The sequence below is a fragment of the Lonchura striata genome, chromosome 2, assembly GCF_050655825.1.
Source record: "Lonchura striata isolate lonStrDom1 chromosome 2, ASM5065582v1, whole genome shotgun sequence".
NCBI classification, from domain to species: domain Eukaryota; kingdom Metazoa; phylum Chordata; class Aves; order Passeriformes; family Estrildidae; genus Lonchura; species Lonchura striata.
In genome coordinates this window covers 27,573,155-27,598,170 of record NC_140704.1, presented here as the reverse complement: position 1 = coordinate 27,598,170, position 25,016 = coordinate 27,573,155, and the positions used below count along the sequence as shown (strand labels likewise).

Below are 25,016 nucleotides of genomic sequence, written 5' to 3'. Positions count from 1 at the left end.
ATCTATATTGTTTGGGGCTGTAAGGCCTGACAGGCAAAAGACGGTGTATATTTTTTATTTTTTAAATATAGCTTCAGATTGAAAATAAAAATATTTTTCAATAGACTTGGGAAGGAATGGGCAAGACTAAGCCATGATTCAGAGGAATGTCCTTTTAAATTAGAACTTTGAGATGGATATAAGTAATGTGCTCAGATAGCATAAACAGGAAAAAAATTTGAGTAGAAAAGGTCCCAAACAGATGCCTGGCAGCAATTTTTCACAGAAACAAAAAATGTGTGGAATGTTCTAGACATGATTATACAACTGAGAGGTAAACATTGGGCTTCTTAGGGGAATTCAAAAGTATCCAGGGGCACATGGGACATAGTAAACTTTGAAATGTAGAGAACTATTAAAATATGCTTCAAATATCTTCAAATGTTCTTGGCTATACAGAGATACTGATGCTAAATTAATTACCACTTTTACATGGTTTACATCATCATTACCTCTCCTTTAGTGAATCCTCAGGAGAACTCATATGGGTAATTTGTTCAATTTTTGCCTTCTTTTGTTTGCTTATTTATAGGTTGTTTCTGAATTCATTACATGGATGTTTCCCATCCTTGTGGTATTGATTTAACATGCTCTGGAATCATGATGGTTGTGAAGTCCCTGGCTGGCAGTGGAGAATTGATGTTTGGTATGGCAGAAAGGTGTGTTTAACTTGTGCTGCTTACTGCTTTCCATGTGGAGCTTGTTTCTTTCCTAAACCCCCTTTGATTCTTCTTACAGAAAATTTGAAATATCTCAAATCAATAGCAATTATCCTTGCCTAAGATGTAATTTACAGATAGAGCTGCAATCTGCATGAAGCAGTTCCACAAGTTGACTGCTAAAATGGACATGATTCTTATGTGCATATCACAGAGCTGCAGTTTATCTAAATGAAATGTTTAAGTTTTATATTTTTGTTCCAGTTATAAATATGGCTGAGTAAAGAAAACTAGGAATGTTTCTAGGAAATAATAGCTAACTTGCTGTTGTGCACTTAGATTGTCTCACAAGTCAAAAAATTTATTGTGAAATTGTACAATTCATCATAAGTCAACCTTTATTTGGCTAACATATCTTTGACTCAAAGCATAACTGTAGGTAACAAAATAATATTCTTTTCATCTGCAACTTGTCTTTATAGTTTGACCATAAATCCCACAATGATCAAAGTTGCAAAGATTTATTTCTGACCAGGATATGAAAGAATCTTTCCTCTGAAATAACCTGATTTTTTTGTCTATTCATGACCTTTAGAAACAAAGCCAGGAGTTTTTTTTGCAGAGTCACTCTTTTAACAGTCAGTATGCTGACTAGGATAACAGTTTTGTGCTAATTATATTTCAGTCTGTCCAAACCTATTTAACTCACTTTTACACATTCTAATTTATTTGCTTTTCCAGTGTGACAGATCTGACCTCACGTTAAAGTGTGCACATTACTTTCATAATCTGCAAGCCATTGTATTTTTTCAAATTATTTGGTTTAGTTCAACAAATTTTGGACAAAATTCTATGAAACATGGGAAAATTATGGGGCAAAAATCCTGTGGTAGGCAGATATGGCTGATTGTCTAAAAGTACTAAAATAGCTTAAATCCTCTCAAAAATCATCAACAATCTTTTTATATTAACTACATAAAATATGCGGAGTGTGTGGTGCTGCTGATGCATTATTGACATTTAGTTGTCCTAACAGACAGATGTGCTGTCATTCAAGATTTATGCCAGTAAAGCCAGTAAAATAGTGCAAACATTAAAATATTTGTTTATTATCCTCCATTAATCATACATCTAACATGTTGTTATGAATATTCTAAAACTTTGCTTTTTTTTTTTTTTTTTTGTTCTGGCTTTTTTCATGTTAGAAATAAGAAATAAAAACTAGACAACGTGTTAGTGGTTACATGTTATCAATTGAAGATGAAATAAAGACAGAATGTTCAGGTATTATCATGAGAAAGGGAGGGAGTACTAGTCTTTTTGATTTCTATATTGTAGAAAATAGTTGGCTCATTATCATAATTACATTCATGTTCATGATATCAAGGTCAAAAAAATAATAGTAACAGCAGAGGGGTATCATTTTACTGATTCTGACAGATATTAACTGAGGTTAAAGAATTTGGTGGTGCTGTAAAGAGGTGCATATCAAACCCAGAGGACCTTCACTGTATTGCATATTCTTTACCATCTGTTTTGGGAATTCCATATTCAGTTATCAACTGGGAAAGGATACAAAGTTACATCTCCTTGTTTTCCATTTCACTTCTTTAAAAATGCTGTTTTCAAGGTAATATTATGATGGAATGTGTATATTTTTAATTTGACCTTAAAAGTTAGGATTTTTATAACAGAAAAACAGGCTTTCTATTAAGTATTTATATTCTGAAGCACTGAACTCTTCATTATTTATTCTGGTTCTAATAGTATTTCCTTGGTCATTAATGAAAATCATTAATAGTTTCAGCAATAAGTGTTGGCCGATTCTCTTGTCTCTGAAGTCTTTTGTAATAAGAGGAACCATTTACTTTGCCCTTTTAGTGGCAAAAAAAAGAAGTAGTTTAAAAGATTTATGCCAGTAGAACATGGAGAGTATTAAATGAGCTTCACATTGGTTTTAAACCCAATAGATATTTAACTGAACAGTATTAATGGATGTTCAAAGGCATTTTGATTAGTTAATGCAACCAGCTCAACTTCCTAATAGAGAAGGCATGGTGGTAAATGTGTTAAAAGAACGATGTTGATTAAGCAGTGTTGCTCTTTTATGCAGTCCTTGGCAATGTAACAGCATATGAAGTAGAAAGTCAAAATTTTACCAGCTGAATCAACACAAGAATGTTTTTATTTGGGTTTTATGTAAAACTGTTGTTGCGATAGTTAAAAAATACTACTTCCTAGGTTCTCCAATATCTCATTTTGCTTTAATTAAATTGTATACATGTTAAATAAATATTGGATGTAAGTTTGAATAGACAGTAAAGTTAGAAAATTGAACAGTGTGTGTGTGTCTTACATTACAAAAGCAATTATTGTTTTCTGAGTCCAATTGGCTGATCTTATTCATCTAAAGCTTTGCAAAAATGTCATCTTGATAGCCATATGGAGCTGGAAAACATAATCTGATAACTTGTCAAATGTACATATGTGTTTAAGAAAACCTCAGAATGAGAACAGTTTTTGCTTAATGAGAGAAACTTCTGGCTCATTCCTTGATGCATCTGACCTCAGCTGATCTCTCACAACAAAAGGAGCAGCACAAGAGAGGTCCAGGGGGCACCCTGGGTGTCCTTGGTGCCTTGGGTGTCCCACACAGCCCCCAGCAGCCACGTAGAGGTGGGCACAGGACATTTTGGCCATAACAATGTGACTAAATGCTCCAGTCTTAGCCCTTAAAAGATCAAGCAGTGTCTGCTGAAGGTGACCTTTTGGCTGAAAACGAATTGCACATGTTACACTGATAGTAAAACAATAGTTTTTCTATGTTATGGAAGTTTTTGATTTTTTTTCTTTGTGCTACAGAGCACAATGTCTTCAACAGAGTGTGATCAGTGGCAGGTTTATGAAACTGCTTGAATATGGCTATGCTAAATATTTGGTCTTTGATACTGAGAGGTTTTTAAGATTTGTTTCTATCATGTGGGTGGTGGTGTGTAAATGAAAGGAAAATAATATTTTATTTTTCAGATCACCCAAGAAAAGAGGGAAAATAACTGAAATAGCTGGATGTTTCTGTTAAAATGTGTATGTGTCAGTGCTTGGCTAAAATTATGGCACTTAGACAGATTTACATTTTGAACTATGAAAAAAGAAAGCATTTGTGTTCCAGCTGGTAATTAACCCCTACCACCTTTTCCCTGGCCTCAGCTCCTCTGGCAGGGTATGTATTCTGGAGGGAGGACCTAATCTGTCTTTTATCCTCTCTAATTGCTCCTATAATTGGATATGTATGTCTATACCCACTGCAGTGGTTGTGGCCCCATCTTCCATCTCAGGAAGATGGCATTACTGAATCGCATCTGCCACACCTGGCACAAGGATCTCAAGTTTAGAGTGAAAGTGGAATTTTACTTAAATTTAGTAGGATGTATGGAAAAGGAGAAGAAAGGACATCAAGGGTTTTTATTGTTTTATTGATTTATTTTCATTTTGCCTTTTTTGTTTTTCTTTATTTTTGTATTTTTCCCAGTTTCTCTTATTTATTCTCTAGGAGCCTGTGGCAGTTGTGTTGCATTTACACAGATCTGAGTGACATGACTTTTAGCCATAGGCTGCATCAAGTCTCACTGCAAATATCTGATTACCTCCTGACCAGCAGCTAACCCTGCTCTCCAGCTGCTCAGTGAAGAAGGATATCTCCTATCCAGCCATTAATCAGTGTACTCTCTTGCTGGCCTTCTCACATCAGCCCCGTGCCTTCACACTGCTTTTATTCCTGCTTTCCCCCTGCCTGTCAGGTACTCTGAGACCTGGGAGTCCTCCCAGCTTCCTATCACATTGCTTTTCAGTTGCTGGCAGGAAGAATTATAGAGTTATCTGTGGACATTGCTACAAGATGCATTTAATGAATGGCCAGGCTGTCAAATGTTTGAAAGTGATGTAGGAGGAATGTTTCTTGCCAGTTTGAGTAAGTATCTGAAATCTGGGATTTGCAGTAAGTGTACAGGTTCCCAGCTTGTCTGGGCAGCAGCTGCCTGCCTGCAAGAGCTCTGGAAAGAGAAATTAAGTGGCATGGCTTGTAAAAAATGTCAATATTTGCCTGCTGTGTTGCTGACAATTTTTAGTTCTTCTTGCAAAATGTTCCCTAATTAACCACTGGCATGAGATGCTTCATGGGAATTAGGTGTCAAATTTTTCAGAAAGAAGGGAAGAAATATTTCTCATCCAACTGGGAGGAATTGGCAGCTGTGCCCAAAGTCTTGCTATTGCTAAGTCAGTTCTATAACTGAAATGGAGAATCAGATTAAGGCTTGTGAAAGTTGCATGATAATTTAGTTTCTTTCTTATTGGTGTGAAATGTCTGATATGCAGCTCCTCTGATCCTTTGCTCTGTACTTTTATGTGGGTTTGCATAAATATACTGCTTGAGCTGAATCACATTTCCTTTGCCCTTACAATTCCCCATGAGCAATGCAATTAAACAGCTCGTGAAAAATTGTATACTCGTAGGATTTGATTTAAGCCACTGTTTTTAGCACTTAAACCAGTGTATCTTAGGCCTATCCTGTGTTGACATAAAAAGCTCATAGAGAAAATGTTTTTATTAAAGGTATACAGCTGCTGTAGCATATGCAATCACATGCTACTCTTACAGCCCTTTAGAACTTTTTTCCTTTATACACACCTGCTTTATGTAAGAAGGAAACTTCTAGAATATTAATCATGCTCATAATGTGTTAATATTTGAATTTTGGCACCAGAACTAATATTGACTGTTGGTCCATGCTGTAACATGCTTCTCATGTTTCTAAAATAGTGGTTTTTCTGCTTATTAATAATAGGGGCTTTAGCTTTGCTCTAGAATGAAAAATAGAGATCGTTGAGAAAGACCTCAGGTGGATAAATTTTCAGTAAGAGAAAAGTCTGGGGGGGGACAGCAAAAGCCTAATATAGGGTCATTCCTGCCAGATACAAGAAAGTATTGTAGTGAGATTCTCATGGATAATACTTTTATAGAAATAGAATATTTTGTAGCAGCTACAAATTTAAGACTTCAAAAATGAAGGACATGGGCAGAATCAAAACTGCTACTTTGCTTCCTTCATCTGCATACACAGGTTGTCAGTATTCTAATGCATGGTAGAAGCATGATTACCTATTTGCTGAGGAAAAGGGCTTCCATGTGCCTGGAAATAGTAAAGCAGCAATCAGCTCTCTGGAATTGGCTTTTCAGGATCAATGGCTCTTCATGAAATAATTGATATTTCTCATTGCTCTGTTTCTTGCTGTTTATTATATGCATAATGTTTAGGGAATATGTGGATGTAATAAGTAACATTTATTAATGGTTATATATTAATTATTACAATATTATGTAAGAAATATTATTGCAGTATTTAATAAATGTGTTGTAAACTACACAGGCTAGCTGAAAAACAAATGGTCTTGAAAATGGAAGCTGTTTCTAAGAATGTGTGATGACTTGCAGATTTTTTAATTAATTAGTTAAAACCTTTGTCCTTGTTTACTCAGAAATGTGTCCAGATTATTAAAGATGTGCAATGCATTAAAATAAATATCTAATTTTTTTAAATGTAAAAGGTTTAGAACAAGAGAGATTTCTCTTGCATTTCATTTGCACCACTTTTTATGTTTTGAATAACAATTTCAGATACAAAGTGTCTCCTCAGAAATACGGTAAAATGAGAAAAGCTTAAGGGCAAGTTGTGCCGTTAGTGAGTGATGATACTTCTATCTGGCAGTTCAGTTGGCTTGAATAATACAAGGTTTATGTGATTTATTATCTTACAGTGTTGAAGTAGTCTACTAATACAAATGTTTCCATTTAAAAAGAAAGTGAACTTGCTAAATGGAAAAGATAATGTTTTATTAATTTTTCTTCTTGGTTTTATATTCTTGTGCCCTGCAGCTCTAGTGCAGCTGCTGTAAGTGCAAATGCAAATACCAACTTGCTTAATGGGGTAATTAAAGGCAGTGGAGTAAAGTTATGTAATGGATACTCACTAAGTGTAAAATCTATTCAAACCATACCATATGATATTTTAAACAGTGGAATTGTCTCCTGAGGTTGGAAAGGCATTGCATATTTCTTGTGGAATAGTTATTTTTTTCCTGAAATTGGATATAAAAAAAGTAAAAGGCTCTTCCTTAATTCAACAGAATTGAAATTATTTTTTTCATTTTACTTGAGTAATTTGACATTTTCCCCCATTATTAACCCAGCTTCCCAATATAGTTTAAAAAATAGTGTATTGAAATCCTGGCTAGCAGCTGCATTATTAGGAAGGCCATTACAGAAAAACAGTTTTCAGGAAAAATGCTTTGTCTTCAGATTATGTCCATCATTGCTCTGCATATCTTTGTGTAAGTGAATGCAACTGAGGACACACTACAAGAACATGGAGAATTGTGCAGTTTAGCAGGGGAAATAAAAGCTGTTTAACATGTTCAGAAATCTGTGATTAGATAATTGAAGACTTTTGTTTTCAAAACTAACAGGTTTTGAAACTAGACTTTGACTTTTTAAAGCTACTGTGCAATATTTTGAGACAGCTTCCAGCACACTAGACTTCACAAATCTTTCCAAAGACATGGTGTTTGGCTTACTCACTAGAATTGTTTCCTTTAGCAAAGTGTAAATGAAGTGTAATTCACAGTGCAATTCACAGTGATAAGGTTATAAATATACAGAATTCCCTGTACATTTGGATGGAGATTTTTTACATTTTAAAGAACAAGGCATAAACTGTCTCTGCTATTGAAATGAATATATATGGAACTACAACATATTTCAAATGAATTGAATAAAAATTTGGACAAAATACATAGTATGGCCTCAAATTGAACCAAGGGAAGTTTAGATTGGATATTAGGAAAAATGTTTTTCCTGGAAAGGGTTGTCAAGCATTGTAACAGGCTGATCAGGGAAGTGGATGAGTTGTCATCCCTGAAGGTGTTCAACAAATATGCAGTTTTGGCATTTAGGGACATGGCTTAGTGTTGGACTTGGCAGTGCTCTATTAACAGTTGGGCTTCATGGCCATAAAGATTTTTTCAGCATAAATAAGTCCCTGATTCTCTTATGAAGTGTTAGATTATGGTACTGGAAGCCTTGGAATGGGTGCTCCCGTGGCATATGAAACTTGGTCTTTTTGCTTTAGGTAGGATCCAGTTTGGAATGTCTCAATCCTGAGCTAACAATATCAATATCATCCACAGTTTTTCCTCTCCTTCCTGTTCTCAAACCACTCTCCTGTCCAAATTCATATTTTCTAATTCCTTACCTAATATTCTAGTCTGGAAATTTATTTCTACTGCCTACCGTCATGTGTGTTTATGGAGACAGTGTGGGAACAAAGGGAATCTGCTCCAGGTCTGCCTTGCAGTGACAAAATTAAGTGCCATGCTTGGCTGCTGCAGCAATGCTTCTCCTGCTGGCAGGATTACACCTGTGTAATGAGTCTCATACAGAATGGGGAGTGCAGCTGGTGTAATGAAACCTTTGACTGATGTTCTGCAATTACTGCCTCTGCTAGGAATTCCATGACTTGTGATTCTTAAACTTTTATTAGAATTCTAAGAGTTCTTTTCTTGTTTTGAAGAGATCAAAAGGTACCAGACATTCTCTGCTTGCTAAACTTCAAATTCTTCTATCTTGAAAAAGTATTACAATAGTAATTTTTAGGGAATTAATTTGCAAATATTTATTTGTTAAATTGTGGGTGTTCGGTTTTTTTGTTTGTTTGTTTGAACTAACTTTTTATTTCCCACTCCATAAATAGAACCCAGGGAAAACAAACCCAAAATCATGACCACAACAATCACCCTAAGGAATATGTTTGGTTGCAGAATAGCTAGATTAAATTAGTAAAAATCAACTAAAATATACTTTTTCAATGGACATTGTTAATATCAAGCACAGGCATAACTCTCATATTTAAGAATAATATTTTAACTGCAAAGCCTGTTATATACATTGCAGAAACATTCGAAAAGGCATAATTTTATTTTTATGGAGTCTCTAATACTTTTATTTTGCTTCTGTAGGAAAAATAGGATTACGGTTTTCTGTTTCTCTTGGAGGATGTGGTTGGTGGGAGGATGCAATCAGTTGGTAGATTTTAGTGCTGATGCATTTTTTACTCTTCTGTTTCATGTGCTTTTCTCACCTATCATGGGAAATTTAGCATTGCTTTTTCTAATCTCCTTCATGAATGCAGAAGTTAAATATTAATTTCATGTTAAAAAAAAGTCTTTCTGCAGATTTTTCATTTTGGAAGTATTTTCTGCTTACCTAAGATTATTTATTGATCTGATTCCTCCATTCCAATGTAACTATTAGTTAAGATGTTACATTGATATTAAAACCTGTCATTCAATGTTTCCACTTGATAATTTTTTTAGATTTGCTTGCTTACTTATTTTTTTCAGCATTTCTATTCTAGAGTTTGGCTGAGGGCTTCTGATAGTGTTGAAATAAAGGCGTTTTGAAAATCTGTTCTAAAAATATTATTTCTGAAGTCTAAAATCTCATCTCCTATAAGACTGCAAGATAGAGTCTTTTAGAGTCTGTAAGATAAGAGTCTAACAGCAGTGACTTGCAAAGACACGTGCTGTCGTTAATCCACAGTGCTGGACTGCATATACACCTTCTCTAGTATTATTCCATTTGGACACTCTTAAAACTATGTCACACTGTGATTATATTAAAGTTATGTGATTTTGAATGAATGTCAATAATCTGATTCATATACATACTTTTGTTTAATGTATAGATATTGAATGTGTGTGTAATTGTGACAATTTTTCATCATGCATAGTGTTAGATATTGCTATTGAAGTGTTTCAGCAGTGGAATTTTTTTTCTTGTCTTTTTTTATTTTTAATTTGTTACCTTTAGGCCTTTATAGAGCTGAGTTCCTCTTTGACAGAGAGGTGGAGGTAGGGTTACTGGGGCTGTCCCTGCCTGCAGCCAGGGACAGGGTTCCCCTGTGGTCTGTGGGTGCTGTTGTTGCCACCACTGTGTATTCAGCACTGCGGGCTCTTAGCAGCACCTGCCTCTGTGCTGGCTGGCTCTTTGTAGCACTTCTCCTAAGACCCTTGCCTACTGGGCAAAAAATTGCACAAGATTATTGTCAGTTTGAGTCTACTGTATTGAGGGTTTGAGGTTTTTTAATTCTTTTTGTGATTGTATTTCATCTCTAAAGTCTGCATGCTTCTCCACAGGATTGAGTGCTAACAATTTCAACTCTATCAGCCTTCAAATTAACTCAGAATATGGTGCCTTTCCCCACTCTTCCTTCCCAGAGCTGAAATATCTCCAAAGTTTTTAATGTTTTCTCATCATCACAGCTGAACACATGAGCCAAGAGCTGTGCAAAATAAGAGTTGAATGCTTGTAATAAGGATAATGATTTTTAAAAAGTGCTTGATGGGACGTATTTTCCATTGAAATATATTGACTGAAACTTCTTTGTACCTTGTCTTTAATTCTGTATTTTCATAGAATCATAGAATGGTTTGGGTTGGAAAGGACTTGTTCTGGGGTTGTCCCAAACCAGGACATGACCTTAAAAGTCATGTAGTTCCAGTCCCCTACCATGGCCAGGGACACCTTCAACAAGACCAAGTTGCTCAGAGCCACATCCAACCCAGCCTTGAACACTCCCAGGAATGGGGTATCCAGAACTTCTCTGGGAAATCTGTTCTTGTGTCTTATCACCCCCAGAGTAAATAATTTTTTTCCTAATACCTAATCTAAACCTACTCTCAGTTTGAAACAATTCGCCCTTGTCCTGTCACATTTTACTAACATAAATAGTCTCTCTCCAACTTCCCTATGGGTTCTCTTCAGATACTGGAAATCTGCAATTAGATCACCCCAAAACTTTGTAATTTCCAGGCTCAGCAATCCCAGTTCTCTCAATCCTTCCTCATAGGAGAGGTGCTCCATCCCTTCAATCATCTTGGTGGTCTTCTCTGGACTTGCTCCAACAGGTCCCTGTCCTTCCTGTGCTGGGACCCCAGAGCTGATGCAGCCCTGTGGGTGGGGTTGGGCAGAGCAGAGGGGCAGAATCCCCTCCCCTGCCCTGCTGCCCACGCTGCTTTGGATGCAGCTTGGGACATGTTTGGCTTTCTGAGCTGGTTGAGTGCCCGTGGCTGGGTCATGTCCAGCCTTTCATCCAGCAGGATCCCCAAGCCCTGACCAGGGCTGCTCTCAACCTGCTCATCTCCCAGCCTGTGTTGATACTGGGGGTTGCCCCCACCCAGATGCTGAACCTTACATTTGGTCTAGTTAAACCTCAATTTTATGTATTTTATACCCTGTTTTATATGTGTTGTATATACCCTCTAAGGTATTATAATGTTATCTGATAAAGATGAGGCTTTGATAAGACATGGGAAGTGCCTAGTAGAATTCTAAATAGGAGTTTAGTATCTACCTAGAAGTGAGAAATAAAACTATGAAGAAATATACATCAAGTGAATTGAAAAGTCTGTTATTGGTCACACTGAAAAATAAACCTAAAACTGGGATCATTGATGAATTGTCTTGTTTATGTTGTACAGACCTTTTTTAGGAAACAGTGATCTTTTATATTTTACGTAATAGACTGACTTTAATTTTCAAAATCAGCACCCATGAAATTTACAGTTGATAGTTCCTTTTTAGAGTTGCAGAATAATCTGGACTGGCTGGTATTATGGATTTATGCAATTAAAGTGTGATATGGTTTAATAAAGTCAAAATTATGCCTCTAGAAGCAAGAAGTTCAGGCCTTCTTTTCGGAGAGCTCCTGAATTCTTGTCTGAGGAAAACAGTGACTCTAGAGAGGGCTTAGGGAGTTGGAGAAGAAAAAGTAATTCCTCAAGAGCAGCCAGTTTGACAAATATTAGTTCAGTCTCTGGCTGTGGAATAGTGCAGGAAAGACTAAAAGTCAGCATTTAGTAGAAAGACTAAAAGACATGTTTTAATCTGTGGAATCAATACTGGAAGTGTTCTCAGTGATTGATGTTGATAGTTTAAAAGCTTGCAGAAGAGCAGGAGAAGATGTAGAAAAATATCACATCAATATTGCTTGAGGAAACTGTAAACCCCCCTGTTTATTTAATTGATAGCAATCTTTAGTATTACTTGGTATAAGAGGCATAAATTCCTTCAGACGGGGAATAAATATTGGGGCCTAAAAATATTCTGTTAAAATAAATGTGTTCTTGAAAACGGGAATGGATCACATGTGGAGATCTGGAAATACCTGGGGGAGTTTAAAGTTTGGTAATCACCAAGCAAAATCTGGCCCAGTAAATCCTAGGAACATGTGAAACTCTGAGGCAACATATTTTGCAGGTAGTCAGAGATGTGGTGTGAGGAGTACAAGTCCCTCTGTGTAGTAATGGACACCAATAAACTGGGTTGGGATTTGATAATTCCAAGGCTGAGCTGAGATTCTGTAACTCCATAATTTTAATTTCACGAATCTCTTCTTTCGGTGAAGCGTTTATTTTTTTAAATTATTTAAATAATAATGATTTCAGTTTGTTTCCTTTTGAAATAGTTGATGGGGTTTGTTTTGGGAGGGGAGTGTTGTATAAGAGTTATGGGACTGCTTTTGGTGTTAAGGAAAGTCCTATCCCTAACAAATATCTCATGTTATGCACTTTGGTTATGGTCAAATGGGGGAGCTTTATGTATGATGACAATAACTTCAATTAGTATAATAAAAATAATTGCCTTGCTGGGTGATAATATGCACATATTATCCCATAGAGCCCACCCCTAAGGTCTCAAGGCTACATTCCAGCCTGGATTCAGATTTGCTTGGCTGTGGCAGCTGTGTTTCTCTGTGTTTCATTATTGTTGGCAGGGTGCAGAGGCTGTTCTCTTCTCTGCCTAGCCAGATCTCTACAGTCGTGTGTCATACTGGAAGAATAAGAAAGCTTCAAGATGACCTGGAAACTATTACATGTTTATGGTCCAAATTTTGTAAATGTTTCTCAGTCCAAAACAGTGATTGGCTGAAAGAGAAGCTTATGAAAAGCATGAGAACAGGGAATAGAGTGCTTTATGAATGGAGGTGCTGAAGAACTGTAATTACCATATAAATAAGATTTTTTTTTTATTGTTACAAAAGGAAGGATCATACTACAAGTCTGGAAGCTAGATAATGTGGGCCTAATCTAATTTAGATGTCTGTAGCTGAGTTCATAATATGGCACTTCTTCTATATTCAAAGTGTATTTTGATATTTTAAGGTAAGATTCTTCTGACTGGTTTTAGAAATATTCTTCCAGGCAAGATAAATTGTATCTTATTGACTAGGACTTTATTGACTGTAATGAAATATAGCTGAAATGTAGTTAACAACAATGGACACTGATGAATCCTATTCAAGATATGTATTCAGAACACCACAGGCAGTGCATTACTGCACATTTCCATCAAAAATGCATGCACTTCTGAAATAGTTGAAAGAAAATTATACTCATTCTTCCCAGCATAGCAGTATGAAAGTTCATGCACTTGATTAATAGAGAAAAAGAAATCAAATGCATTGTATGTTTGACTGATTTATGCTGAAAAATGCTCTTTATCTTTGAACTCTCAGATTTCAGGTCAGACTGGATTGTGTAACTTCTGTTTCAGAACATTCTGTGCAGATGTGATTGAACAGATATGGGAAGAAAAGAGTTCTTTCAAACAAAAGCTGAGCAGATTTCTCTTGCCATTTTCTATCCTGGATACAATTAATGTAAGCTTGAGAAGCAACCCCAGTCCTAATAAATTGCAGTAAGCTTTTAACTGGCATTTTGGAGGGAAGGGTGATAAGTTCTGAAGAGTAGTTCTGACCCATCCTCCTCAATTTTGTCCCCTTCAGAAGTATTTTTTCTATGCTTTGTTTTTGTATTTGTTCATGTACCTTTCCACACAGATGTTGAGGCTTATTTCTATACTTCAAGGAGGTACAAGTATTTTAAAGTGACTGCTGACATACGCAGGTTAAACTAGACATTGTTTTTTTTACCTTTGTTAAAGTTATTTGATTAAATAGTGAACTTCTAAAAGACTTATATTGTTTTTCAATTTTAATATAGTTTGGATATTTAAATGTAATGAGTTTATACTTTTTAATGAGAATATTAAGATCTTCTGTATGAGTTGAAGTGTTAATACCATGAATATGCAATCTAGTAAAATAATAGAACTTTGGTGACTTAGTGAAAATAAGCAATGGGTTGCTGGTAGCTGCCAGCTGATGCTGTGTTTGTGCATCAGCTGGCAAGTAGGCTTCTATATCACCTAAAGTTTTTAGTCAACACATTTCAAATTTAAGAGAAATTATTAAAATGCATGGAGGAAGGTTTTCCTGGTCAGTCTTGAAACAAGAAAAGGATTTTTTCCTCCTTTATTATAATATTGAAGTATTGAAGCATCTGTATCCTTTGAATTTTTGTGGAAAATGTAACTGTCAATAAAGTTCAAAATGCAGGACTGAAGCAGTTGAAAGTATATTTATTCATGAAAAGTACAATATATAACATCAATAGACAGGTTGTGGTAGTTTTAAAACGTCCATGGTAGGAGGTGAAACAGAGAACTTTAGAATTTAAGAATAATAATTTCTGTTGATTTCTACTCTTTTGTTGACTAGATGTGAGCCCCAGGTGATCAGGCATTACTATTAACCACTCTTAACTAGTATTAACCACTTTCTTCTGCTGTTTTGAACTATTAATTTTAACACCTTGAGCTAATTGGATGTGTGAGATGCTATAATTAATTTAACAATTTAGATATGTTTACTGTTATGTCAGAAAGCAGAGGAAACTTTTTAAGTGCTGTGTTGTGGTATGTATCCTCCTGACCCATGGAAATTCCATGGAAATACCGTTTTGAAAGCTTAAGAGCTTTGATAACACTTCTTGGTAATGAATCAGCTCATATTTGTATTCAGAACAGTAATTGGGAGTGGAAAAGGTATCCCTTTTGGTAATTAAAAGTGCTCAAATGCTGTAGTTTGATGTGATTTCTTAGTTATTCTGTTCCTGCTTTTATATAGTTTCTGCTGGAATTTGCAAGGACAAGCACTTATTCCAGATTCTGCAGGAGTGCTGAGTCCTGAAACTTTGCTTGCTGCATGTACTGGTAATACATGTATATGGACAGAAGGGGATTTGGCACCAGATTTGCACACTGAAATGTTTTACCATTATCTTCCTCAAGAGCTCTCAAGCATTTAACCTCCCTTTACAAATGAATAGATGTTTAGTCATGAAAAGGAGGAGTCCTGTTGTGTACTTTGGCACAAATTTTCATCCTGTCTGTGTAAGGAAGTTTGGAAGAGTTGAAGGGTTTAGCAAACCGCCAGAGCTGCAAGAGCTCTGTGGTGCCCAGGACATGAGTGCACCTGGGAGCCTGCAGGTGTGTTCCTGCCCTGCTGGGAGATTCTGCTTTGCTGTAGAGATCTGCTCCTGGTGCTGTGCTGAGCTCAGGTGTTGACCAAAGTGTGCTGCCTGCTCACATGCCCCATCACCCTCAGAGGCTGATGCCCTAAAAGCCATCACAAATGCCTTCCTCCCCAGCATCTCCCTTGGTGGCCAGGTGACCACAGCGCTCACCATGCCACCACCCTTCCGCACAAATGTCCATCATAAAATTGTGCTTTCAAGCACTGTATTTATAAACACATGTGTAAAGTTGTTAAATATGCATAAGGTAAATTAGTTTTTGGTAAATAACTGGAATTGGTAATTAATGAAGAAAAGTTGAATGAAGGCCTAATAGAAATAGAGCATATATTTTTCCAAGGATTAAACTAAAAACTTTAAACTGAAAGATGCAAGGAAGGGTAAACAAACAAAGGAAGATAGTTTTGTTGACACTTTATTGTATAATCCAAATTAGCATCTTCGTCTTATATCTGTAATATGTTTGAAATTATTCTTGCAAGCATATATTTTTGGGTTTTTTTTGCTGGTTTTAGAAATAAGGCAGGTACACACTGAAGGATGAGCAAATAGTAATTTCCAGCTCTTGTCTGCCTTCATATAGTGATTGAGAATGCTACTTCTGAGCACACTTTATAGAAGTATCCCATTCAGATAGTATTTCTTTTTATTGGTGTTTCAGTGATTAGGCTTGGCTTCCATGTCTGCCATCTAGCAGAGCTCCCTGAGGAGCCTACATACAGGAAACATGCATTTATATATAAATGCAGGGGAATAACCAGGAAAATGAAATAATAAATAAATCTTCTTGCAATACAAGGTGATTTACAAAATAGCTCTAGAGGTATTTGTTATGCATATTCAGTCTGTAATTAATCTCAGACCTCTTTTGTACAGCTAAATATTTTCTGTCTACTGTTTAATGTCTACTATATGAATAGAAACATATGTATTTAAGTTAAACATTAAGTTATCTTACTTTTGCTTACTTTGGTAATATTTAGTGGTTTCTTTTTGTAGTCCATGTTAGCATCATTATTTTTCTGTTTTTCTGCATGAAACAAGAACCTGCACACTTTTTGATAACTGAATCTTAAGGAGAAGCATGTCCATGGGTGCTAGTAATGAAATTAAATCTTTATCACTTTATATATAGTTTAGTTAAACTATATAGTTAAAATTATATATATATATATAATTATATATATATATAAATATATAAAGTTTTTACTTTACATGGTATTGTATATAATTGGATTGGACTATAAATTAATTAAAGCACTGTATAATTCTGTAGGACTTCTGGTTTATGGATAATAAATCCATCTCTGTATTTTTTATGTGTTTTCTGTGTTACAGTGATTACTTGACTCGGTGCTCATATTATTTTTTTCAGTAAAGTCATAGAAGTCAGGACTACAAATAGACATTCCAGCACTAGCAAGAAATCTGTATGGATTTTGATTTGTTTTTAGTGATTTTTTTTTCCCTCAGTACCTCTTACAATAAATTGTCTGATAATATGTTCCTCTTTTGCTTTTATCTGTAATTTGAAGTGTCAGTCTGTGTTTTCAGGATTAGCACATGTTTTCATGCTTCCCTGGCAGCAGTTTTCATAATGAAATGATAGCTATTGAAATAACAATGAGAGATAAGTATGAGAACTCTCCAGGAACACATTGTACTTACATAATGCCATACTTGAACTGTCTGATATTTTTCTTAAACTGTGAACTAGGAAAAAAAACCCAAAAAACAACAAACTCTTGGTGTAATGATGGAGTTATATGAATCCATTTTAATTTATATGTGCTTCCACAACACAGTTTGGAATCAACACTGTTGATTTTTCATAGGCTATACCTGCTGAAAATAAATGAACTACAGGTCCAAAAAGTAAATCTTCTGAGTATTAGATTTCAGAAAGAAAATATCTGTAGTGTGTTCAGACTAATTTTGCCAGCAATTGAACATTCTTTACATTCTTTTATTCTTCAGAGTACACTGTAAAACTCAGTAAAATTTTAAAATTCTGTGATGGCATGTAGGAAGTGGTCAGCCTCTTTAGTAAAAATATCCAAAAATAACCAATAATATGAGCAATTTATGAGGTGTTCCACAAAAATAAGATTATTTTAACCATTGTTTTGGTTAATTTTTCCTCATTATCTCTTTCTTTTCAGATTATTTATTATTTTTGGTAAAAATAAATTCTAAGGTAATATCAAACTGAAAACATTGAGATATAATGGTAGATCAGTTCACTTTACTATAACACAGCTTTTCTGTTGCAGATTTATTAGTGCATATTCACTTGAGCTTGCTGGGTATTAGAGCCAATATCTAAGCAGTCTACTTAAACATACCATGTTCACTTGAATCTGGAGAAAATAGGTCAAATTCTGACATAAACTGTGACTACATTAAATTAGAATTCAGTCTTTCTGCTGCCTACAGGTTGATGACAAATTTAATTTGAAAATAGTTAGGGTTCATCATCTTTGCTAATTTTGGGAGAGCACCTTCAAGTTTATTGTAGAAGGTAAGAATTGTGTTTTGTGCATTTCTCTAGTTGTGTTAAATTAAAAAAGGGTTTTGTTCTGCTTTACTTAAGAAAATTCATTGTATGTATCAAGTTCTGTTGTTTATCACCCTGAGTTAGGAGTTGAGGGCTGTCCATTTGGGTCAAGTTGCTGCCAGGGTAGTATAACCCTTCACCAAAGGCACAGGTAAGGAAAGATGTCCTTAGCTGGGGAGTTCTGTAAGGTAAATGTGTAAGTATTGTGAAGTCCTGCTTTATAAAGCCAGGAGGAACTTCTCTTATATTCAACCCTGTGCTAGTGCAATAGTGAATGGAAAAGCAGAAGGTAGAAGCTAGAGCAGGGCAAGAATCACCCAGATATTGGTCTGAATGATCTTGGAGGTCTTATCTTGGTTTGGCCACAATGGTCTGCTTATTTATAAAGGGGCAAACCTTTGTGGCTTCACAATGAAGAAATGTGCTGTCAGCTCTAATGAAAGCTATTGGTCTCAGAAATTACATGGAATCATTGAATGCTGTTATAAAAACACTTCATGTCAGAATATGAAAATATTGCTTATTTGTGCTGGAAATAATAATATTCCAGATGTTTTATTACACATTCTAAGCATTCTACTTATTTCTGTGTACTTAAAATAACTGCTTGACAACATATTTTGTAGATAAGTACATAGTAAACCTTGCTTCTCTTTCCTCCATGGTGTATCACAGATGGAGTAAATGGGGCTGTAACTCCCCTGGGTTCTTAAAAATGCACTGCCTTAGTTCAGATGCTGTAGCTGCATCATTGCCTTGCTACTAAAACTGTCGGACTCAGTCTGGCATACTGGAAGCAAAGCCCTTCTAGATTAAACTGACAGCTTTGCTTAAAATCTCTTTATGGATTGTTAATCACCAAAACAGAGGCTATTCTGCAAATATTTACTGGGCTGCAAATGTTCTTATGGCTGGATAATCTGGTAGATTTGAAAGGCAATGGTGGGCAGCTATTGTGAATTGGTGAACAGCTATTATAAATTAAGAACCACATAAAATACCAAAGTAGTAGCTTTAACAAGAGTTTTGACTTATCTAATTCAAATTCTTGTCTTTCAACTTGAAATAATTCTCTCCCTGGAGTTCAAGGAAAGATTTCAGGATTTATTCTTAGAAGGATAATTTTTAAATGACAGGAGAGAGGATTGAAGTAAATGAAAGCTTTGTTTAGAAACACTCTGAATGTGTTGAATTTCCTTTTTTATTTATTATGTATGTTGAAACACAGAATACAGTTGGAATTAATGAAAATCTGTCTGCTTCTATATCCACCTTCCTTCTTTTATTTTTACCACAAACTAATATGTAATAGGTGGATCTGTGAAATCTGTTTTAAAGATTATTTTATTTCCTCACTTTTTTTTCCCAGAGGAATTTTCCTCCCCCTTAACTGTGGTTTGGAGTTTTGCTACTTACATAAGTTGGTATAATAAATTTTAAGTAACCTATTAGTTCAGTTGAGGAGTTTGTTTCCTGTCAAAGGATTTGTTTTTAAATCTTGGGTCTTACTCTTCCCTTGCCCTATGACAAATATACAGAGGAAATTAATGTTCCAATCTACTTGGAAAGCACATTTAACAGGAAAGGGAGGGCTATATTTAAAGTAGGAAAGTGTTAATTGTAATAGGATTTTGAAAAATATAATTACAATAAAGAATTAACCTATTGTATAAATTAAATTCTATCAAGGAGATGTCTTAATAGAAGAAATACAAATTGTGACATGTAATAAGATACATGTTTTGCTAATACAGCTCACGGGTTGTATAAAAATGTTGTGTTATTTTGGTAGTTTCTGAATCCTAGTTCTGACTGAAATGTCTGGAAGCTTAATCTTTTATAAAGTTTAAAATGCACAAAAAGCACCATTTTTTATTTTTGAAATTATTAATTTACCTAAAGCATTTCTGTGTTCAAAATCCTGCATCACAACCATGGAAGTCCCAGCTGAAGGCAATCTAATTGCAGAGATGAGGAAGAAAGCAGTTGAGGGATGCTAGAATGATGTAGGTAGTTCTTATTGCAACCATGTGTTTAAGTGCTTTTTATTCATATGAATTAAAGTGAATGATTCAAGTGATTGAAGTGAATTCTTTAACCCATACAAGTGGAGTGCTCTTATAACTTAGCTCCTCTGTGCCCTTTAGAAGTGTGAAAATTTCTGAATGGCTTCATCAATTGTGAAGTATTTTAATTTCCTCAGTTTTGTTACATGTTTATCAGACTTCCACTATTGTTAAGGTAGCAATTTGGAATCAGGCACAAAATAAAGAGATGTTTTATGAAGGTACTGTTAATATAAAACTTTGTGGTAGAGCAGTATCTCCTCTAAAGCCGAGGTCCAGCCTCTCTAACACACTGCAGGTGTGGCTGTCATCTGATGGACGGGGGAAGCTTTCCTGCTGCATTTCCAGTTCCAGACCCCCTCCCACTTGGGCTCTTTTAGCACAGCCACAGCCTTGCCTGCAGCTCCTTCCTTATCCCACCAGCCATGGCAGCGCAGCACCCTCAGAACTCTCATTCTTTTGCATGTTTAATGGGGTGGTTCAAACTTACTGTCATGAAGTTATTTTTGTGACTCTTCTGTTTTGGACAGCACAAGCATAGGTCTTGCACTTTTCCTGTGCTGATTTCCTGATTCACAGTCTGTGCCAGCTCCCACTAATATCAGGACTGGGTCCATTCCAGTAATTGTTTTGGATTAAGAGCAGAGGAGGAGTCCTCAATTAAGATCATTTTCAGCAGCTTAACCTTTTATTTGCTGGTCTGTCTTCTGATTGTATTTTTGTTTCTGTGACCTGTAGTTATGGTGTCATTACAATATAACTATGAAGTTTATATATTACAAAATTACTTTGATCTTTACTAAATAACTAAGAGGCAGTGTGATAGAGGCAGACATACTCCTGGAATTTAGGTTTCCATATTTCTGTTGCTACCAATCTCTCCTGTTTGGGATTCATAGTTGGAGAGCCGTGATTTTAATAACCTGTCAGTCTGACTAGCTATATGCAGTAAATGTCTGGAAGTAACTTCTTTCTAAAGTCTTTGTTTTTCTTTTTTAACAATTGTTAATGGACTGTCAAGTAGGGTTAATAGCTAAAGGACTTGTAGCTGTTACCTTCAGTAATGCTTAGTGTTAGTTGTTTTATTACCACTGTGAGCAGAGTGGATGAATGTGAGATAAGTCTTGTACCTGTTTGAAGTGGGAGGGGTTCCACAAAGATATTCAATTTACCTCAAAATATGCTTCTTAACATAGTGTAGAGGCACCATTGCCCTTTTAAATTAAAGGCACATCTGAAATGTAAATTTCAAAAAACCAAGGTTTTTGTTCAATGATTTCAACAACTTAATTTACACTTTAATTTTTATGTATTGAGTGGTTTAAATGTGTTTCTTTTTGGGTTTAAAATTATAGAATTGTATGATAATAATAAGTATTACTTATTATCATACAATCAGAAGTGTAACTTACCACAAGTTACACTTTTGGTACTGTAGTTCACATATTTTCATTTGCTTCGGTATGAATTTATGTGTCTGTTAATGTTGTGATTTAGAAATGGTGTTCCCACTGAAACATCCCAAACCATGTGCAGCTTTTGAAAAAATTTACCACTAAGCTAATATCATTATTTGGAAAAGTAAAAACAAAAAAGTTAACAGTACACTATGTCAAACATGTAATCTTAAACTTCAGTTGTTTCATTTAGCATTTCATCCCTAGAGTGGAAATTATATTAGGCCCATTACTATTGTAGGTTGTAGCATTCATCACTCAGCCTCTTGTAACATTGTTTTTTTCAGGTAACTACAAAAATGAGTATCTCTTTTCCCTTTTTAGTGGGTTTGGTGTTGTTTTAGTGTTAATTTATAATTTCAAATATGGAAAAAAAAAATCATGGTCAGTTTCAAATAAGTAGGAGAGCAGATTGGCCTGAACCTGGAGAGTGGGAAAGTGAACAATGGAGGCATGTTTTCATTAGATTAGAAATATTATTCTTTGGAACTCAAGGTGCAAATTATCCTGTGCCATAATGTTCTTTTCAAACACACAAGATAAAATTTGCATATCTAAATTGGATCAGCTTGAATGGGTTTCCCTGCTGTCTCATCCCCTCAGCTACAGTATTTCTGAAATGGCCTGCAGGTGGATCCAAATAATAATTTTTAAGTCTATTTTTAAGATCATCTTTGAAATATTTTTTTCTTTTGGCTTTGTATTGATTTCTTGCAGTGAACATGAGCAAAATTTCTCCTGGGTCTCATCTAAGTATAATCTACATGATAATTAGAAGCTTAAATTTAACTGTGCTTACACTGGCTTTAAGAATAACATTTAAAACTGGGTCAATAATATCGCAGTTTTTTCATATTGTTAAAATAATAACTTTCCCTTTCCCATAACTTTCCCTTTCCCTACCCTTTCCCCCATTCCTTTCATCTTAGAAGTAGCATAATGTTATATTATAACATTATAAATATGACAAAATTTGCAATCCAAGGGAAGACCCTGCAAACAATCTTGTTCTCCTATGCTGGGCTTTTCTTCTGTTTTTTAAAGGTGGACTCACTGATATGGTACTGATTTGGATTTCTGTTCTCCCTCTCTATAAATTCTCACAACTTTGATAATATTGTATTTCATTAATCAGGATGCAAGTGTATATAATATTCTCACCTCTGCTAAAACAATTGTATTCTTAATAAATTTTTATCAATGATGAGTATCTCAACATCGTCTGCAGCATCCTCATGAGCGAAACTGGAGGGGCAGGCACTGATCTCTTCTCTCTGATTAGCAGTGACAAGACTCAAGGGAATAGCAGGACACAGTGAAAGGGGGTTCTTAAGCTGGATATTAGAAAAATGTTCTTATCCAAGAGGGTGGGTGCTGGATCAGGCATCACAGGAAAGTGATCACAGCACCAAGCCTGGCAGAGTTCATGAAGCTTTCAGGCAATGCTCTTATGCACATGGTGTAATTTTTGGACCAGGAGTTGGACTTAGTGCTCCTTCTGCATCCCTTCAAATTCTGAATATTCTGTGATTCTATTATTCTAATTAATTTAATCCAGCTCAATTTATTTTGTTTTCATTTGGTAGTATGAATTCTTCTGATGTATCAAGGAGAAATAGCAAAAGAAATCATTTGAGTTCCATGGACTACAGGGCTACAGCTCAAAGACAATATTTTATTTCCTGTAAAATAATTATGTAGAGTTGTGTTTGCACTGTATATCCCCTCATACTGGTTTGTCCCTCCACATCCCCTCTTTGTACTTGTTTGTCCATGCCAGCTTCCCCATCAGTACCTGTATGTCCATCAAACCCCAACCCATCCCCCTGTCTCCTCCCAGGTGATGTGTCCATCACCTGGTGACCCTTCCCCTTTGTCCAGATCCTTCTCCCAGGGTCACCAGGAAACTGGACCCTGGCTGGGGCTCCTCCCCACCCCTCCTCAGGGGTCACTCTGAGGCCTTGCCCCCGAGAGCCGCTCCCGTGTCCTTCCCCATTGCCTGCTCGGGTTTCCTGCCCCCTGTATGGGCTGATCTGGGCGGGGCCCTCTCCCTCTTGCTCTGGATGTCCTTCAAGGTCAGATGTGGCCTGGGGTCTCTCCAGGCCCTCATTAAACTTTGGAACTAATCCTGAGGGAGAGCGCCTCTTTCCTTTGCTTGTGGGACCAGCTCGTCTTTGGACTCACGAGGGAGTTTCTCCAAGCCCCCCGGGATCCAAGGAGAAGTTCCTTCCCTCTGCCCGCCTCGCCCCACTGCCCAGCTGGCCGGGCTCCACAGGGGACCTGTCCCCGTGGATTCAAGGGGGAGACGCAGCATAGTTAGGAAGTTTTAAGATTTATAATTTTACAGTGTCTATCTGATGTATGTAAAAAAAAAAAGAGCATAATCTTAGGTTTGATGGTTTCTGTACCAAGGAAGGGATGACCTAAAGCTTATCCCGGTTCATCTATGTTTTACTAGCTGTGCATGTGTATTAACTACCAAATGTTGATGTAAGAATAAGGAGTAAGCTGTCAAGATGGTCCTTGGGCTCTATTAAATTAACAAATGGAAACAGAAAAGGGTTTGACGTCAACAGAGCCTCTCCAAAGCCTCTGTCCAAGGTGCTGAGGGTTAGCGTTCATCTCAGCACTGGGGGCAGTACCTCGTGTGCTGAGGGACTGGCTCTGGTGGGTGACTGGGCTCACCTGCCACCATTGTGCTTGTCTCAAGGTTATATTCTGGGTGGTTTGGGGTTTAGAGGCCTTTGGTTTAAGTTTGGGTTTTGAAGTTTTGTTTCTGTTTTTGTTGTTGAAGTTGTTTTGTTAATATTTTGGTTTTGTTTCTAAACTTCTTACCTGGTCTGTAGAGTTGTAGAGTGTTACAGAAAAATTAGATTTGTTTTGCTAGTTTTATATACAGATGGCTAAAACTCAACATTGTCGACTCAGTTTAGCTACTGTCCCTCGCTCAGGTTGGTCTTTCTGTTTATTTACATAGGAGGTCTGAAGACTATTCAGTTCTATAAGTAGTTCTCATTTATGTATTGTTGGGAGTTTGTTTCTCTTGTTCTTGCCCAAGTAATTTGAAACTTTATGAGAATAGGCTGGGATTACTGCTGTATTCCATGATAATGATACTCATATTTTAGTCAGAGAAAAAACTCACCCTAATTACTGTTTCTGGATGCAACATTAGCATTGCATGTTTTTTTAAAATATCACAGTAAATGCATTCTCCCATCTGAAAGATATTCAAGGAGGTGTGATTAGCCTAAATGCCAATGACTATGTCTAACTCATGGAGGCTACACGGTGACACTGTTACAGTAAGAGATTAATGATACTAATTCTGCAAAAACACCTTGGATATATCATTGGTGTGGGGGATAAGGAATAAGAGATATTCCAGTTGTTCTTCTTGGACTGTAGGATTATTTGTCTTCCTTTAGGCTTTTAGGGAACACATTAAGGTCAAAATGTTACTTCTGGTATGGGAAACAAAAAGTACCAGCATTTGGCATGAAAATTCTGATTGTGTTGTGATGGGGAGAGGAGGAGTTGAACTCTAGACAATAGAATGCTGTTGTGCTCAATTTGTTAGTGGATCAAACAAGGAGGGATGGGCTCTGTGCAGGAAATCTCATGTTGCAAACAGAAACATGCATATCTTGAAAGTTACCTGACTCGTAGCACTCACTTAGCACAGCAGTGAGTTGGCACAGCTGAGCTGGGAGAGGAGGGAACTCACAGTTCTCTCTAGCTGGTCCCAGAG

At 36.2% G+C, this 25,016-nt stretch overlaps 1 protein-coding gene across 1 annotated transcript in view; it reads left to right on the top strand.

The window, feature by feature from the left end:
* The window catches only part of THSD7A (thrombospondin type 1 domain containing 7A), a 262,212-nt gene that overhangs the window by 39,225 nt on the left and 197,971 nt on the right, over window positions 1-25,016 (top strand). Inside the window, exon 4 of the mRNA XM_085567407.1 lies at window positions 572-698. The gene's annotated coding sequence lies outside the window, so the exon portion shown is untranslated. The remainder of the gene's footprint in view (window positions 1-571; window positions 699-25,016) is intronic.